We start from the raw sequence: 16,928 nt of genomic DNA, 5'->3' as shown, positions 1-16,928 counted from the left end.
ATTGGAATTGTAAAGTATATTGAACCTTTTATTAAATTATAAACGATTTTAATACCAAAATCATATGTTGTATGTATTTTTTACGTAGAATGTGTTGCAAACATCTTTAATTTCGTAGATTTACGTGCAAAACGACACAACTTCCAAAACATCGAAATTAATCACATAAATATAACATCAGAATTTATCGGTTGCAAGCAGACGCAGTCAGCAAACCGGTACCTGGTCTAGTTAGTATTCGGTGCGAGTGCGGGCTCGTATTGATTGGCGCCCTCCCGCCCGGCCGGCGCGGCCCTCCGGTCCTCTAGGGCGGCCTTTTTCAAAACAATACCAGGAAGTAATGATTTTTGCTAATTTTTTACTATGGTTTCTACGTTGATTGTAGGGAGTGTTCGAATGATGTTTTGGATTTTTTATTTTTAACATTAGCTTTTGCTCGAACTTTTGATTGCGCGAAAGAGTTTTTCCGGGATAAAAAGTAACTAAATTCCTTTCCAAGGTCTAAAACTATCTACATACAAAATTTCATCGAAACCGTTCGTTACTTTTAGAGTTTATCGCGTTCAGGTATACAGACGTGGTGGGGGACTTTGTTTTATAATATGTTATGTGAAGATCTCGGCCGGTACATGTTATAATTGCCGTCCAAATGAATTTTCGACGTTATAGTATAAATTAAGAACATAGGTTTTTCTTATATTGCATGTAAATCATACAATAGTACTACTAAACGATTTTAAGCTCTATGATGTATACAAACATTACCTATGTTTTATACCAAACGTGCATTTAAAAATTACCTTCTACCTACCAAAGTGCATTTAAAAAAGAAATGCCCAGTTAAAAGTAATCTAAGCCACTATTGTATCACAGGCGACAACAAACGCATTAAAACCAAGATCTATTTAAGATAACCGATTCTATTCCCCATGACCTCGTGTCAGCTATACAAAGATATTTCAATCGAATGACATTTTCATCTCGTAAAATACTCGTGTCACACTATCTAAAGTCGCTGTAACGCGTTTCTCAAGGACTTTAGACGATCTGATATAGCCGAGGAGGGGCCGTTTTGACCCGCGGCGCCGATTCAAGGGTTATCCCCCGTATAGTGTAGTGCTAATGTACTACGTGACCGTATCTTTTGCCAACATGGCGAAGTGTACCAAAAGTGTAACTTAGGAATTTAATTTTAATATTTTTTTTATTGTTCGCAGGTAATAAGGATGTGAAATTTAAACCATCGTATCAAATAGTTTTGTTGATAGTAAAAGTTTCACTTATGTCAAATTTCGACAATGTTTTCATACTGTCTCAATATTGTCACAGATGCGAGAACTTCAAACTAGTACGAATCAATATTTCCAAACTAAAGCATCGGCTAATCGCTGGAGTTTATACACAATTTATAGCTCACTAAAGCCTGAATATCTTTAAAAAATGCTGAGTAGCAGTTAGATATGGTGTATTCGACTCCGGTCCGTTTGCAGAAACTGCCCGTAGCTCACACTAACGCGTTACGTGACCTGCCGTGTGCCAAAACTAAGCGACGCTAAAAGATAACTTCCAGATATGAAATTAAAGTTGCCGCCTTTGCCAAATGTTGATCAATTCAATTACACCAAATTGTATTTTGTCTATACTTATTGCTGAACTGCTAATAGGCGATTAATTTACGTGTGCGTTTGGAACATATGTTCCGAGGCTTGGGTGTGCTTTGGGTACCCTGGTGATTGATTGTTTCTTTCCCAACCGAATTTCGGCCACGGCGGTCAATTTCAACGGGGATCAGCCGTACGCAGGACATATTATAGTTAACAATACACAAATGCACTTTCTATTCCTTTACTCTTATAGTTCAGTGAGATGGTAACCCGACATAACTGGAGAGTTACCAGGAGCAGCACCAACGGCTTTACGTGGTTTCCGATGCATGGGGGTATCACATCGCCAACTTTCTAACTCCGAACTGCGACTGTGTAATTTTTTTAAGATGGAAAAACTCAATCACTTTTATTTTGACTGGCAGCGTGTAAAATTATCACCACTCCATCGAGGGAGACTATCCCCAGATGATAAGTGGACATTGCTCATATGAGCAGTTATAACCAATAACCTTGGGAAGTGGCAAATGGGATGTAAGATTTATGAGTATTTTGCTGCCTTACCTGAGTTTGTAGACGGTGATAAAACTTCTAGATCCTCGTCAATTTTATCTTCAACACGAAATGCAACACCAAATTAATTACGTAGCCTAATTTTTCTGTGGGACAGTGATACTTTTAAGAGACCTTCGATTCATTCTGTATACACATATACAACTTTAGACAAGATTCCATATTCATTTATGGTTGTATCACTTATATTAGATCATCAAACTTTTCAGTCTGATTAGGGCAATCGCACGTTACTTTTTAGCAATATTATATTTTGACCAGAGGTTACGTATTTCATAATGCATACGGTTGGCTTGTTTAATAATATTTGTCATGAACCAAAACTTACAACATATTTTGAAAGGCGTAGTGGGCGTAAACATCAGCTTCGGCAAAACTCTGACTCCAGCTACCAGTCGAATGTGGAAGCGAAAGCGTTGGCGGATCTTTGAGACTGATACAAGTTTTCACCTCTTGTATTTCGTAGATTTTATAAATAGTTGCTGTTATGTTACCGACGACACGGCAAAGTGGCCTCACTACACCTGATGGTAAGTAAAGAGAAGTTCAAAAAATAGCGGCAAGAGATAATCATCGCCGGAAGGTTGGCACGATTATGCCGGCCTGGTTAATTGCTTTTTCACGCTTCGCTTGAAAAACCCTTAGTTGTAGGAAGGTTATTCTGAAAAACTGTTCCACAGCTTAACAGTACAGCAAAAATATGAATATATATACGGAACCTTTTGGTTCGAGTCGGGATGGCAAAGACCATGAAGCTGTGGTTTCGCAAGCCAGCATGCATGTTTCAGTTAAGGAAAGGAGAGGATGATATTGTACACGAGATCTCTTCGGAGCAGGGACTATCACTTTTATTCACTATGGGAGTTACGATATGATTTTTACCATGAAGTCTACAACCAGCATAAATGTTCGTGTGTTGTTTACCGTTTATAACGCATAGAAATAACAATAACATTAAAATATTGTGAGAATTATCTGACAAACTGGTCGCTCGTAAACGCGTGGCGCAACAAATATTCGCCCACGCTCGCTAGTGACGTCTCTTGAACGATACGAAGGCTGTCTGTCGATAATTGCTAGCTGTAAAACTAAGTCGGTATTAATAGGTTAGGGATGTATACTCCTATCGATTTTCTCTGTAATTCGCGTTTTACTCGAGTATGTATTATTGGGCAATCCCAAGGGCACACACCTCTGACTTTTCTAAAATCATGTGTGTATTCTTTGTGAATTTATCGTTCGCTTTAACGGTGAAGGAAAACATCGTGAGGCAACCTGCACATCTGAGAAGTTCTCTATAGGAATTTCGAAGGTGTGTGAAGTCTACCAATCCGCACTAGGCCAGCGTGGTGGACTAAGGCCTAATCTCTCTCAGTAGTAGAGGAGGCCCGTGCTCAGCAGTGGGCAAGTATATAATACAGGGCTGATATTATTATTATGTATTATTGGGATCTCATTGCGCCATATAAATACAGTTAGCAGGAAAATTGGTTGGTATTTAATTCTAGCAAAAACTCCTCAAAGGATTTATACAATTAGTTTGGAAGTACTGTTCTGTGTGACTCACAAGTTTTGCGTTACCATTATAGATTTAGACACTACAAAACTAAGTAGAATGAATTCAGCCCTAATGGTAGCCCACACAAAATAAAATCAAAGCCTAGTTGTAGGCCATAGATCAATGATAAGCTAACACCGCCCGATACACGTCCGCGTAGTTTTAGCACTATTGTTTGACACAATACAAAATCCACGCCATAAAAAATCGATGGAAACACAATAGAAAGACGAGATTATCGTGCCTTATCCCCAATTTTATCTAAATACAGGCTATAATCCGGCGGGGCACAATGTGACAGAAATAATAAATACTGCGACTCCACCCACAGCGTACACAACGGTAATGAGGGTATGTTGGGAACTAACGCGACATTGATACCATGGGGCGGTGGTGGACAAAATGAAAATATATAACTAATTAATGAAGTTATCTGAAGCCAATGTGAAGATAAATGAGGATACGTAGTTGTATAGAGTCTACGCGCAGAAGACCTTGATCCCGGGTATGGTGAAAGTAAAGAATCGGAAAAAATAATGTCCGAAAGTTATAGTCGTACACATAACAAATTGGTGACTTGTGATGACCTCTTAATAAAACTAAGTTTACAGTAATTTGAAGTATATTTTTTTAGATTAGTCATGGTCAATATTATTTGTTTTTTAGATGACCAGCGCAGATGACCAATAGAATAAAACTAGAAGCTTGCTTTCTTCATTTACGCCTTAAATATTTGGCGTGATCCAGTGATGGCACCAAACAGAAGCTTAAACTATAATCCTGATTGTGGGAACCGTAACCCAAACAAAACAGTCCTGGCCAAAACACGTCTATTGCAAAAACAAAAAAACAGAGGCGTGACGCGCGAATCGTCGACCAACGGTTAATCTTCGAACAAAGCGGTGTTGGAACATTTCTGGGGATATAATGAAGCGCACGTGCTATGGGCGAGGACCGCGAGCCGACGCCACGTGGCGATCGCTATCGACGACGCTAACTGATGCTGAACAAAAAGCTATTTCACACGGACTACTGCTGGAGATCGGTGTTTTATTGTTGTGGATTTATGTATGCGAGAGTTGGTATCACTGATTTGTTTAATTCTGCTGTTTTAGCAATGGGCCTGTCAGTGGCGAAGGATCCATTCAACCCGATTCCTGCCGGCTTCCTTTATGTAGAATTTATGTCTAATTATTGTTGGAATGATTTGTAGACCGCATTTATGCATATTAGTACCTATATGTTGTATCGGGTTCCCTTTTAGAAAATTTCTCGTTTCGTCACTGGTGCCTGTACTGTGTTCTGGGTACCACTTAGAAGCCGAAATTCTTTTTTCAACTTGGCATTATCAGAGCTTGTTTGATCTGCGTCCCTTTTAACATGGTGCCTGAAGGTAAACTTAAACATGTTTAATGAGATCAATCAATCTCATGTACTTTAGAACGCTTTAGGTACCCTAAAGAATGGCCCTACACTTTATGTCGACTAAGAGAATGAACTCCAGGAAGCCGTGACTTCCTACTGAGTATATCTACAACTGAAGTATTTGCCAACTACAAACATCCAAACGCGTTGTAGAAATAAAGGGAAACCTCACGGAAATCGTGACGTCATCAACACTAAAGGCACACTCCATAAACTATTTTAAGTAAAATTTATCAGGAACAATTAATCAACGCCCAAATTTCAACTAATAGCAATACATCATACCGCACAAACGCGACATGCGTACGAATTTTTTGTAACAATAAAATAATTATACTCGTGTGACTTATTAACTTTATACATTAAAACTTGCAATTATGAACATCCTATATACGTGCACGTATGCCATGGGAAATGCTGCTCTAGTCCTCTGTAATAAGGTCTATAATACAGTATACTTAATGGCAGTTGTGTCGTTCTTAAGTGATTTAATAGAGTAGGAAAGAAATAAAAGGAGCTAGTGTGAATGTCGTATCATTTGTCGAATGCAAGTTGTTTGGTCATTATTTTATGAACGGCGCTAAATGTGGGGTCCAGTGTTTTGTTATGGGAATATTAGTTACGAATGGGTCGCAACTATTGTACTTAGTTTTAATGTATGGCTTTTGTTTGTGAGATGTGGAGCAAACGTTTTTGTTATTCGCATAGTTTTTAAGTAAAACTAGGTTAGAAATTAGTTAAGAATTTATGTTGGTTCATCAATTTTGGACCGAGACATTGTCTAAAATTTTTCATGTCTGATTATGATGATAAAGAAAATAAGAGTCAAAATTTTGTGCCTCTTACTATATTGTCAGATTTTTTCAAAGTATGCCTTTGGTATTTCACTGCGTTCGCTATCCTGAGACATGAGATGTTAGGTCATCAAGTTTAACGCAACGTTGACTATACATTGCTGCTTGGCAGCAGAAATAGATATTTCTAAATATAATTACATCTCATTGAGTTTAGATTTAGTTAACCCGCTGAGCTGAGCTAAGCGTCGATAGCCTAGTTGGTTGTGGAACGGACTGTCGAGACGAATGTCCGCAGGTTCCAATCCCAAGGGCACACACCTCTGATTTTTCTAAAAAATATGTGTGTATTCTTTGTGAATTATCGCTTGCTTTAACGGTGAAGGAAAACATCGTGAGGAAACCTTGCATACTTAAGAAGTTCTCTATAGGAATTTCGACGGTTTGTGAGGTATACCAAGCCCCACTAGGCCAGCGTGGTGAACTAAGGCCTAATCCCTCTCGGTAGTAGAGGAGGCCCGTGCCCAACAGTGGGGCAATATATAGTACAGGGCTGATATTATTAACCCGCTGAAATCTCTATACCAATTCTTCAAAAGTAATTTCGTAGGTATGTGAAGTCAGCCAACCAGCAGTAAGCTAGCGTTTTGGACTACGCCCTAGAACCCTCTCAGTAGTACAGAAGGCCCGTGCTGTAGTACATAAGTAATATAGGCCTGGTATTATAATACTGAATTATTTATCATTATTATTATTTTTAAATTTATTTTATTTTCTTTAAAAGTGAAATCAATAATAAAATCAGTCCCTATGCAACAATAACTGCTAAAACAACGCTACCATTAACAGTCCATTTACGACACAGCCCATAAACAATAGCCAAAACTACCAAAATAACTAATTTGAATGGGGCAACACTGACGCGTCACACGACAACACGAGTCCGCCAGGATTTTTATTATCTGTATAATTGTATAAAAAATTGTAATCACCATTCCATTACAAATCAAAATCGACTCTACATTCATTGGATAGAGTTCATTATTCAGAAAATTGTTGTGGGCTTTATATCATTACGCTTTAATGACGTTGTCATGCAGCTAACGACACCTTAATGCGAAGTGTTTAGTCAAAGCAAGTACGGCTTTATTGTGAGAGTGTAATGTAACGAAAACTTTTAATTTTGCTTTATGACTCGTACACCCTATCTTTGCTATCGACTTAATTTTGAAATGGTCGTGGGTCAAGTTTTAGAATTGAGTCATGAATGGTAGTTATGATAGGTTGGTTAGGTTGTGATGGGTTAGAAATTTTCTTTCGAAGTTATTTGATAGTTTATTACTACAATCATAGATTGGCTAATTAGTTATTTTAGTTGAATTGTTGTAATAATTATATAGCCGAATCTATAAATAAAAGTAAACACAAAATAAAAGAGTGTAAGTTTCGAACAATATAAAATATTTAAATAAATAAATTAAAAGCATAAGCTAGGTCATTTTCTTCAATTCTTTTATAGAAATTTAAGATTGCATGTCATGAGATTTCAATCAACAAAACTGCTTAAAGATTTTTACATACTTATGTGTTGAGATCAATATCTATCTTGACTATAAGATATATAAGAAGTTGGCTATTCATTCGAAATCCAAGGCGAATACTCAAACCACATTGTAATATTAGCATAGTCCTTATATAAATAGATATGTATATTATATAGTTAAAGTGTAGGCTAATCAATATATCCAAATTCTTCAAATAATTAAATTATGTCGCCCGAGACAGGAATTCCCATATAAGGCGATTACCGCCATCTAATGAGCTTTCACAAAAAAGCAATAAAATCAACACCCTTGGTGCCAGATTAACCGGCCGTAGTTAGTTGAGGGTTCTGTGAGGCACCGCGGGGCGCCTTTGTACCATTTTATTGGACTCCACGGGTCCCTGCCGCGTATTGTTCCTACGATCACTCTGATCAGTGGGACATGTACCCCTGACATTTGGTTGACAGGGTCGGAGTTAGGTGATGCTAGTTTACAGTGTTAGCAATTTCGTATGTATGTTTGTATGAGTATCATCGTATTTATTGTAAACGATGCGCCGATCTTTAAATAAGATGAAGAAGGAATTGTATCTTGTTTATTCTATGTCAAGCGCAATGTTTGCCTTTACGATTTTTTTATATATCTATTGAGCTGTAAGTTCCAGGCCCCAGTAAGTTTATATATTTTTTTATCAAAATATAACAGTTGCTATTTCGTTTTATGGAAGTAATCATAATTGCAGACATAATATACTTACGAACAGGTAGGGTAGTAGCAAGGTAGGTCAGGTCACTTTGTCGTGCGAATAAAAAAATATATAGAATTGAATGTCCCCACGTTCTACCTTGACGTTTTTTTCGGTATCGCTTTATCCTAACTCCAGCCCTGTTCTTATGACGAAAATGATACACCATATTTGCTAATTCTTTTCATGGCTATATCATTAGTTGGTAATAACCGCCATTGGTTATGGGGTGCGCGTGAAACCATTGTTACTCCCATAAAGAAAGACGTGTATAATAATAGTCCACCCGAATATTCTAGTTTTACGAAAATATACTGTTTTCTGTTTTAGTAGCGTAGTTAAGTACGGTACGACTGCAGTGCTGAGGTTTCGGGTTCGATCCCCGGGTTGGGCAGTGATGGGTTTTTCTCAGTATTAGTCAGGAGTCTAGAATTTGTGTCCGATACGGCGGTAGGCTTGACCCTATCATATCATGGGACGGAATACTTATGGCGGGAAGTGGGTGTGTCAGTTGCGCCTCTGCTTACCCGATAAGGGATAAAAAGCATGTGTGTAAGTGAATACTATTCCGGTTGATGATTATCAACCGGAATAGTATTCACTTACACACAAAAATCGTAAAGCTATGCTTAGTTAAAACATAAATTTACTCGATCTGCTGTAAGTCGAAACCCGCCATCTTGCCTTTTAATAAGGTTTAAACTAGGAACCGGTGATGTTTTTGACAGCTATTTAAGCAATTCTAAACACATCTTAACGCTAAAACAAGTTTATAAGTAAGAATGAAAATGTTTACGGGAGATACTATAATCATTTACGCCACAAAATTCACAACAGTCAATATTCGTACTAGTCTCGTTGGACTTTTTAGTGTTAATCCCTTCCCCTATTTATTTTTAAAGTCACTAACCATCACGCTTTACCCTTAGGGGCTTGGTAGAGAGCCACTTGTGCCGTTAAAGTTAACTCGATCGTAAACTAAAGTGGCCCCAGGCTACTGATTCCGAAGCACTCTTTTATTCCTTTCAAATAGTATTAAACATATTCAGTTATTGTTTTCAAGTGGTTTTAAAACATTTGTAAAAAGTTTTATACTGGTATGGGTGTTTGAATGGATTTTAAAAAGTAGTTAATTAAAATTTTTCTTTTTTTATTTGTTAATCTGTGAGTATAATTAGAATATGAGGTAAATTTATGTTGAAATATTATTGAAAAAATTAACACGAAAAGCAATAAAGATGGTTTAATATGGCAATAATACAGTTTAATTCTATTATCTTGTCTTTTTATTCGAACATAATGCAAGCTAAGCATTTCTTTAAGACATAACGTCAGTATAATGTAATAAATAGCACCTAATGTATAATTTCGTCACTCTCATAACAAGCAGAGTGGCGCAGTGGAAGCGTGCTGGGCCCATAACCCAGAGGTCCGTGGATCGAAACCACGCTCTGCTAGAAAACACTTTTTGTTTTTGCTTCCCGTTTATTAAGCATTTCTCTTTTTGCTTTCATCCGTTGGCAAACGAGAGTTGCATGAAGTGGAAAATTACTGAGTTATGTTTGAAAACAACAGCGGCGAGTGTGCAGACCCGTTTGGTTTATTTTATCATGGGATATTGGTAATTTCTGGCACGTGCAAGTCGGCCAATGTTTTTTTTTGGTCCGCCCGCGGCGCTGTAGTTCCTATTTTATTTTTAAAACAAGGAAAATTGTTTTTTGTTGTTGTAATTTTAGTTTCTTCGGTTGTTTGGAATTGGCCGCGAGTTTCATTTATGTAGTATATTTAGTACAGCGCCATCTATGTGCTGGTTGAGGAAACTGAATAAACATTGTATCACAGCATTCTATAAATATAGAGTTTCCCTTAACGGTAATATTTTAATAACTCTATGTAAATTGATTATTTAATTAATTTGTTCTGAACGTTTATTTTCGATGGTATAGGTTAAAAGATACGTGGCAAATTGTACGGATTAAAGACGATTTATGTGAATATGAAAAAATATTATTTTTTAAATGTTTTTATATCTTATCTGTTTAATCTTATCTGATAAGTACTAAAATATTTTATTGGCTTAGTAGTACAAGTCAAATAGCCGGATTTGGAACGAAAGGTTAAGGATCTGAATGTTAAATACATATTTGCATGCGCAAAGTAGGTACCTATTTACTAGTAGATAAAATGAGATACTCGAACAAGAAGTCTTGGCGTAGATTTAAACTTAAACCTACAAACAAAAGTATGAATTATTATTTAAATAAATAATTATTGCTACAATACTGAAGGCTGTTAATATATATAAGAAACTCTATTGCCAATTTAATATAAAACTAATAGAGACATAAATAGAGTTACAATTTAATTCTCTCCATAATGTACACTAGCGGCCGAAAATTTCGCGCACACAAGACGAGTGACACGCACCCCACCCCAGCGAATTATTATGTAAATTACAATTTAAAACCACTTGTTATCTAGTTAGCGACGAAAAATGCCTAAATGCAGTCCCCCAAATTAGCCGCCGGCTGCTCGCTACGCTGTAAGTAATCGATAGCAATTGACAAACGAAGCGTTCGACTGTCAAATTCTAGTTTTGGAAGTAACAAAAGACCGACAACATTATTTTCGGCGTTGGGAAAATAGTTTTTGTACTGCGCTCTGGAAGGGTAGAGGTTTTAGCGAACGCAAAGATTTGTTGGTAATACTACAGCCGTAGGCTCGTAATGGGGGTCTTGTTATGGTAATCCATAGCCTCGAGCTGGTAGGGTCTCTGCCGGTGCATGCGAGATTGGATTGGAGTGGCCATCGGCCTGCGTAACGAATGGTCTAATCGAGTGATGTTCATGGCCTGAAGTGTAACTTAAGTAATTCTATTACATGAATGAAAACGTGAGAACCTATATTAAAAATTATTAAAAGAAATGAAATGGAATCCGTTTAGAGGTAGTTTCAAGAAATCACGATAATTCAAAGCGCCATCTGTGAGTGACAACACCAATCTGTTTATCTCAAGTTTGATAATTTCTTATCAGACGTTAACGTTTAGCTACCGAAATATGTAACGCAATAAAGATTAGAATCTTATAACAAATAGTATAAAATCACATAGTTTCAAGGTTTATGAAAATCTAATCTCTTAATAGATATAAAATTATTTTTCGGATTTACGCAATAAAGATGAGAATCTAATAACAAATAGTATAAAACCACATAGTTTCAAGGTTTATGAAAATCTAATCTCTTAATAGATATAAAATTATTTTTCGGATTTACGCAATAAAGATGAGAATCTAATAACAAATAGTATAAAACCACATAGTTTCAAGGTTTATGAAAATCTAATCTCTTAATAGATATAAAATTATTTTTCGGATTTACGCAATAAAGATGAGAATCTAATAACAAATAGTATAAAACCACATAGTTTCAAGGTTTATGAAAATCTAATCTCTTAATAGATATAAAATTATTTTTCGGATTTACGCAATAAAGATGAGAATCTAATAACAAATAGTATAAAACCACATAGTTTCAAGGTTTATGAAAATCTAATCTCTTAATAGATATAAAATTATTTTTCGGATTTACGCAATAAAGATGAGAATCTAATAACAAATAGTATAAAACCACATAGTTTCAAGGTTTATGAAAATCTAATCTCTTAATAGATATAAAATTATTTTTCGGATTTACGCAATAAAGATGAGAATCTAATAACAAATAGTATAAAACCACATAGTTTCAAGGTTTATGAAAATCTAATCTCTTAATAGATATAAAATTATTTTTCGGATTTACGCAATAAAGATGAGAATCTAATAACAAATAGTATAAAACCACATAGTTTCAAGGTTTATGAAAATCTAATCTCTTAATAGATATAAAATTATTTTTCGGATTTACGCAATAAAGATGAGAATCTAATAACAAATAGTATAAAACCACATAGTTTCAAGGTTTATGAAAATCTAATCTCTTAATAGATATAAAATTATTTTTCGGATTTACGCAATAAAGATGAGAATCTAATAACAAATAGTATAAAACCACATAGTTTCAAGGTTTATGAAAATCTAATCTCTTAATAGATATAAAATTATTTTTCGGATTTACGCAATAAAGATGAGAATCTAATAACAAATAGTATAAAACCACATAGTTTCAAGGTTTATGAAAATCTAATCTCTTAATAGATATAAAATTATTTTTCGGATTTACGCAATAAAGATGAGAATCTAATAACAAATAGTATAAAACCACATAGTTTCAAGGTTTATGAAAATCTAATCTCTTAATAGATATAAAATTATTTTTCGGATTTACGCAATAAAGATGAGAATCTAATAACAAATAGTATAAAACCACATAGTTTCAAGGTTTGTGGAAATCTAATCTCTTAATAGATATAAAATTATTTTTCGGATTTACGCAATAAAGATGAGAATCTAATAACAAATAGTATAAAACCACATAGTTTCAAGGTTTATGAAAATCTAATCTCTTAATAGATATAAAATTATTTTTCGGATTTACGCAATAAAGATGAGAATCTAATAACAAATAGTATAAAACCACATAGTTTCAAGGTTTATGAAAATCTAATCTCTTAATAGATATAAAATTATTTTTCGGATTTACGCAATAAAGATGAGAATCTAATAACAAATAGTATAAAACCACATAGTTTCAAGGTTTGTGGAAATCTAATCTCTTAATAGATATAAAATTATTTTTCGGATTTTATCACGGTTTTTATATTATGATTTCCTCACGTTTCGACGACTTTGCAGTCTTCATGGTCACGGAGGGGATTGAGATGTTAGTCGTCCGAAAAGTCAAAGTTACAATATCTTCCATTTTTTTATTTCAATAAAAATAGTTTTATTTCATCGTTTAACATTCGCGTAAACATAAAAAATCAATCAATCATTCGTAATCAATAGGGATTTAGAATTAGATTACTTGAAAATAGAAGCTCTGAAATTTATTTTTATCTTTTAGTGTATTATCTCACACAATGTAGAGCCTAATAAAAGTACTGCTAATGGTCAGTCTCTACTCTAATTAGTATATAAAACAGATAACATTTATCATGCTTACTATGTATTATATATATTTTGATATCTCTCTTTATTTACGGTTATGGAGATCAAAATCGCTGATCGTTAATATTTTGGAACTACCTAAAAGAACACACACACACAACATCACGCATTTTATCCCCGAAAGGGTTTGCAAAGGCGCAACCATGGCACCCACTTTTCGCCAAGTGTGTTCCGTCCCATGATGTGATAGGGGGCGAGCCTATCGCCATATCGGGAACAAATTCCAGACTCCGGGCTGATACTGAGCAGAAAACCCCAAATATCACTTTGCCCGACCCGGGATTCGAACCCAGGACCTCAGAGCGCTGCCGTACCGCGCATGCAGTACAACTACGCCACCGAGGCACTCCTAAAAGAACAGAAATGCAAAAATTCTGCCATACTCATTTACTGTATATTCATAATTCAGTTTGAATAAATTAAAATGCAGTAAAAATTTACTCTTCATCACTACAACTCCCTTTAAAGAAGGGTTGAACTAGAAATGACGTCTGCAACCCTCAACCAACCCTTTTCATTAACTAGACATGTCTGCCACAACTTTATCACTTGGGTAACAGTTTAATGTGAATTAACGAAGAAATATGTTTTTACTGTCTGTTTGATTAATTCGGCTTTACCCGATACTTGATTTTCATTAGCAGTTCAATTTATTTGAGATGTTCTATTTTGTTGAGTAACGTTGCCGTGACATGTGATTCAAATTTAAATTATTGCAAATTAGCAAGATTTTTAGATATTACTTTATATATGCATTCAGCCAGTGTAACTACTGAACATAATAAGACTTAACACCTAATGTCTCAGGATGGCGAACACAGTATAATACCTAACAATACTATGTAAATGAAGGTGTTGGATGGTGTTTCTACTGTTTATGAGCGGTCGTACTGCTTATCATCAGGCGAACGAAAAGCTCGTCTCGTCATTCAAAGCAACAAAAAAAAAGGTATTCTGGCTTTAGTGAGCTATAAATCGCGCTGTATAAGCTCCAGCAATTAGCTGATGCTTTAGTTTGGAAATATTGATTCGTACTAGTTCAAAGTTCTCTCATCTGTGACAATATTGAGACAGTATGAAAAGATTGTCGAAATGTATCACAAGAGGAGCTTTTTCTATCAACAAAACTATTTGATACGATGGTTTAAATTTCACATCCTCGTACCTGAAGCGAACAAAAATATAAATATTAAAATTAAATTCTTCTTGTCATTCAAAGGAATAACAAAAATCTCATTATTAAATCATCAATATCATCAGATTGTTATTGAAATATGTTATTTAAAGTGTACGTTTGCTTCTTCTATCTTCTATTGTATCTGAACATAATACTATTTTAACTAATATGACTAGTTTGCCATCTAAAATGTTTAAATTATTGGTATACTTAAGTATAAAATGTTATTAATACACTAAACTCGAAAACTACTCTAATTATTTTTTCCGTAATAAAGTTTTACAATTTTTAAGTCGTTCTTTAAAATATTCCTTATTTAATTTTCTAACACAATTTAATCGAAACCACAAATAGATTAAACTGCAATAGATTGCGAATATCAGGATACAATAAAATAGATGTCTAAATAATATGTAGGACAAAGCCGGCACGGTATGTCACGTACTAAGTGACGCATACCAAATACCATGCGCGCAGTGAGGTCATTCACTATGAGTTATGACTTATATCTAAGCATACGTAAGACTGGGAGTACATTGCTTTGTTTAATTACAGGTATATACGGTGTTGTGATACTATAAGTGTTGGAATCAAAAGTGTTTTGGCCTAAATACTAATGTAAAGGAATTAACTTGAGCTAGATATATTTTTATATTTTTTATATATTATTTAATATCATCTATATGCATTACATACAAAAATACTCTAATATAATAATATTGCAATATATTTCATCTAAAATAAACGAGAAGTTTCAACGAAATATAAGAAATATTTGTAAATTAATTATAGAATCGGTGTATTCTGGTTGAAGGATACAAATAAAACAAGCATTTTCAAAAATTCGACTGCAATTAAAGCTTCGGCACACGGACAAAAGCGTAGGAAAGTAAAAAAACGAAAATAAAAGAAAGCATTTATTCAAGTCTTCTGATTTGAAATTGTAAATACATCATGCTTTTGTGACATCAAAAGTATCGCTTATCTAAAGAACAAAAGAATCAGGCACTTGTTTACTTACCGCACGGAGGTCGGGCACGCGATCGTGCCGTCTCTCTCGCGCGCATCTTCCGTCCTTGTCTCATTTTGACAGCTTGTGACGTATCACATGTTATCGTTTTCCGTCATAACAACGAAAACGTTGGAAGCACTTTGACGTGTCAATTATTGAAAGAAACATGTTAATACACATTTTTAATTTTATAAAACCGCGGTCTGCGAGCAGCGAGTTGGCTGAAAGACGTGGCCGCACTGAACCGAGCGTACTCTCGACTCGTCCAACTAAATTTTCAATTCAGCAGGGTCTTTATAAGGGTAGTGACGCTGTGCAAAATTTACATATCGACGTAATAAACCAGACGGATGTTTGATTTGAATTCCAGTACGCTGGCGAACTCTGTTTTTGAAATGTTTTTAATTAACACGAGTGTAAAAGTAATTTTGATTATTGAGGATATTAAATTTAATTGAAGATTTGTAGAAGGAAATGTTTTAGCAGTTATTTCTTTGGGATAAAACGGATTATATCGCGGTTTTTTATATTGTAATTTTTTTCCGATGTTTAGAAGAATGCAGCCTTCGTAGTCACGGGGCGGGCCGAGGTGTTGGTTATCCGAAAAGTCAGTCACAATATCTACATTTCACAGTTACACATTTTTTTCAAATTTTACCCTGCAGCGGTCCGATCAACACAGAATGAGTTGTGTCTCTAATATTTCTTTGTTTTAGTTTAGTAATTTATTGAATTAAATATAGTAATTAACATAAAACAACAAAATACTATAAATTCCGTTAATAATGTGTAAATCTTTTTTTCTATATACAAATTATAAGCTAATGCAAGTATTTATTGTACAAGTGCTAATCCTCCGCATATATGTATTTCAAATGAGGTGTCTTGGCTAAATATTTGTTAATCACGTGATAACTTTGTTAATCTTTATCTTTAATCTTTAGCAAAAACTTAAAATATGTTAAGTGAATTAGATTGCGGAATTATTTAGAAAATGTATGTAAAATTCTTCATTACGAACAATGTTTATTCATATATTAATTAACTTTAGTTTTTATGTTTTGAATATTTCAACTTTTTCCGGACAAAATTGAGATTAAATCTTTACTATATTATGGAAAGTTTTGAAGATATTCGACCATGGATTAACACATGCAATTATATCTCTGGAACACCTAATAGGACATTCTCTGCAAATGGACTTTCTTATATTTACTTTTTTTCATATGGGCTTGGCTTTACATTTGGCCTCAAGCCATAAATACATGGACGCTGCGTAAATAAATTAATTAAAATTAGTAAATATTGCTTTGCAAAAGTGATTGTGTGCTGAAATATAAATAAGTGAGTAATAATCCCCATCCAGTGTTTGTGAGACAATTGGAACA

The 16,928-nt window shown here is 34.7% G+C and overlaps 1 long non-coding RNA gene across 1 annotated transcript in view; it reads right to left on the bottom strand.

Moving 5' to 3' along the window:
- The window catches only part of LOC119190776, a 47,309-nt gene extending 31,343 nt beyond the window's left edge, over positions 1 to 15,966 (bottom strand). Inside the window, exon 1 of the long non-coding RNA XR_005113092.1 lies at positions 15,550 to 15,966. This is a non-coding gene — a long non-coding RNA (uncharacterized LOC119190776). The remainder of the gene's footprint in view (positions 1 to 15,549) is intronic.
- Positions 15,967 to 16,928: the final 962 nt, after the last annotated feature.

This window comes from Manduca sexta, chromosome 26, assembly GCF_014839805.1.
Source record: "Manduca sexta isolate Smith_Timp_Sample1 chromosome 26, JHU_Msex_v1.0, whole genome shotgun sequence".
NCBI lineage: Eukaryota > Metazoa > Arthropoda > Insecta > Lepidoptera > Sphingidae > Manduca > Manduca sexta.
The sequence above is the reverse complement of the archived record's forward strand: the minus strand, read 5'-3'. Positions and strand labels throughout refer to the sequence as shown.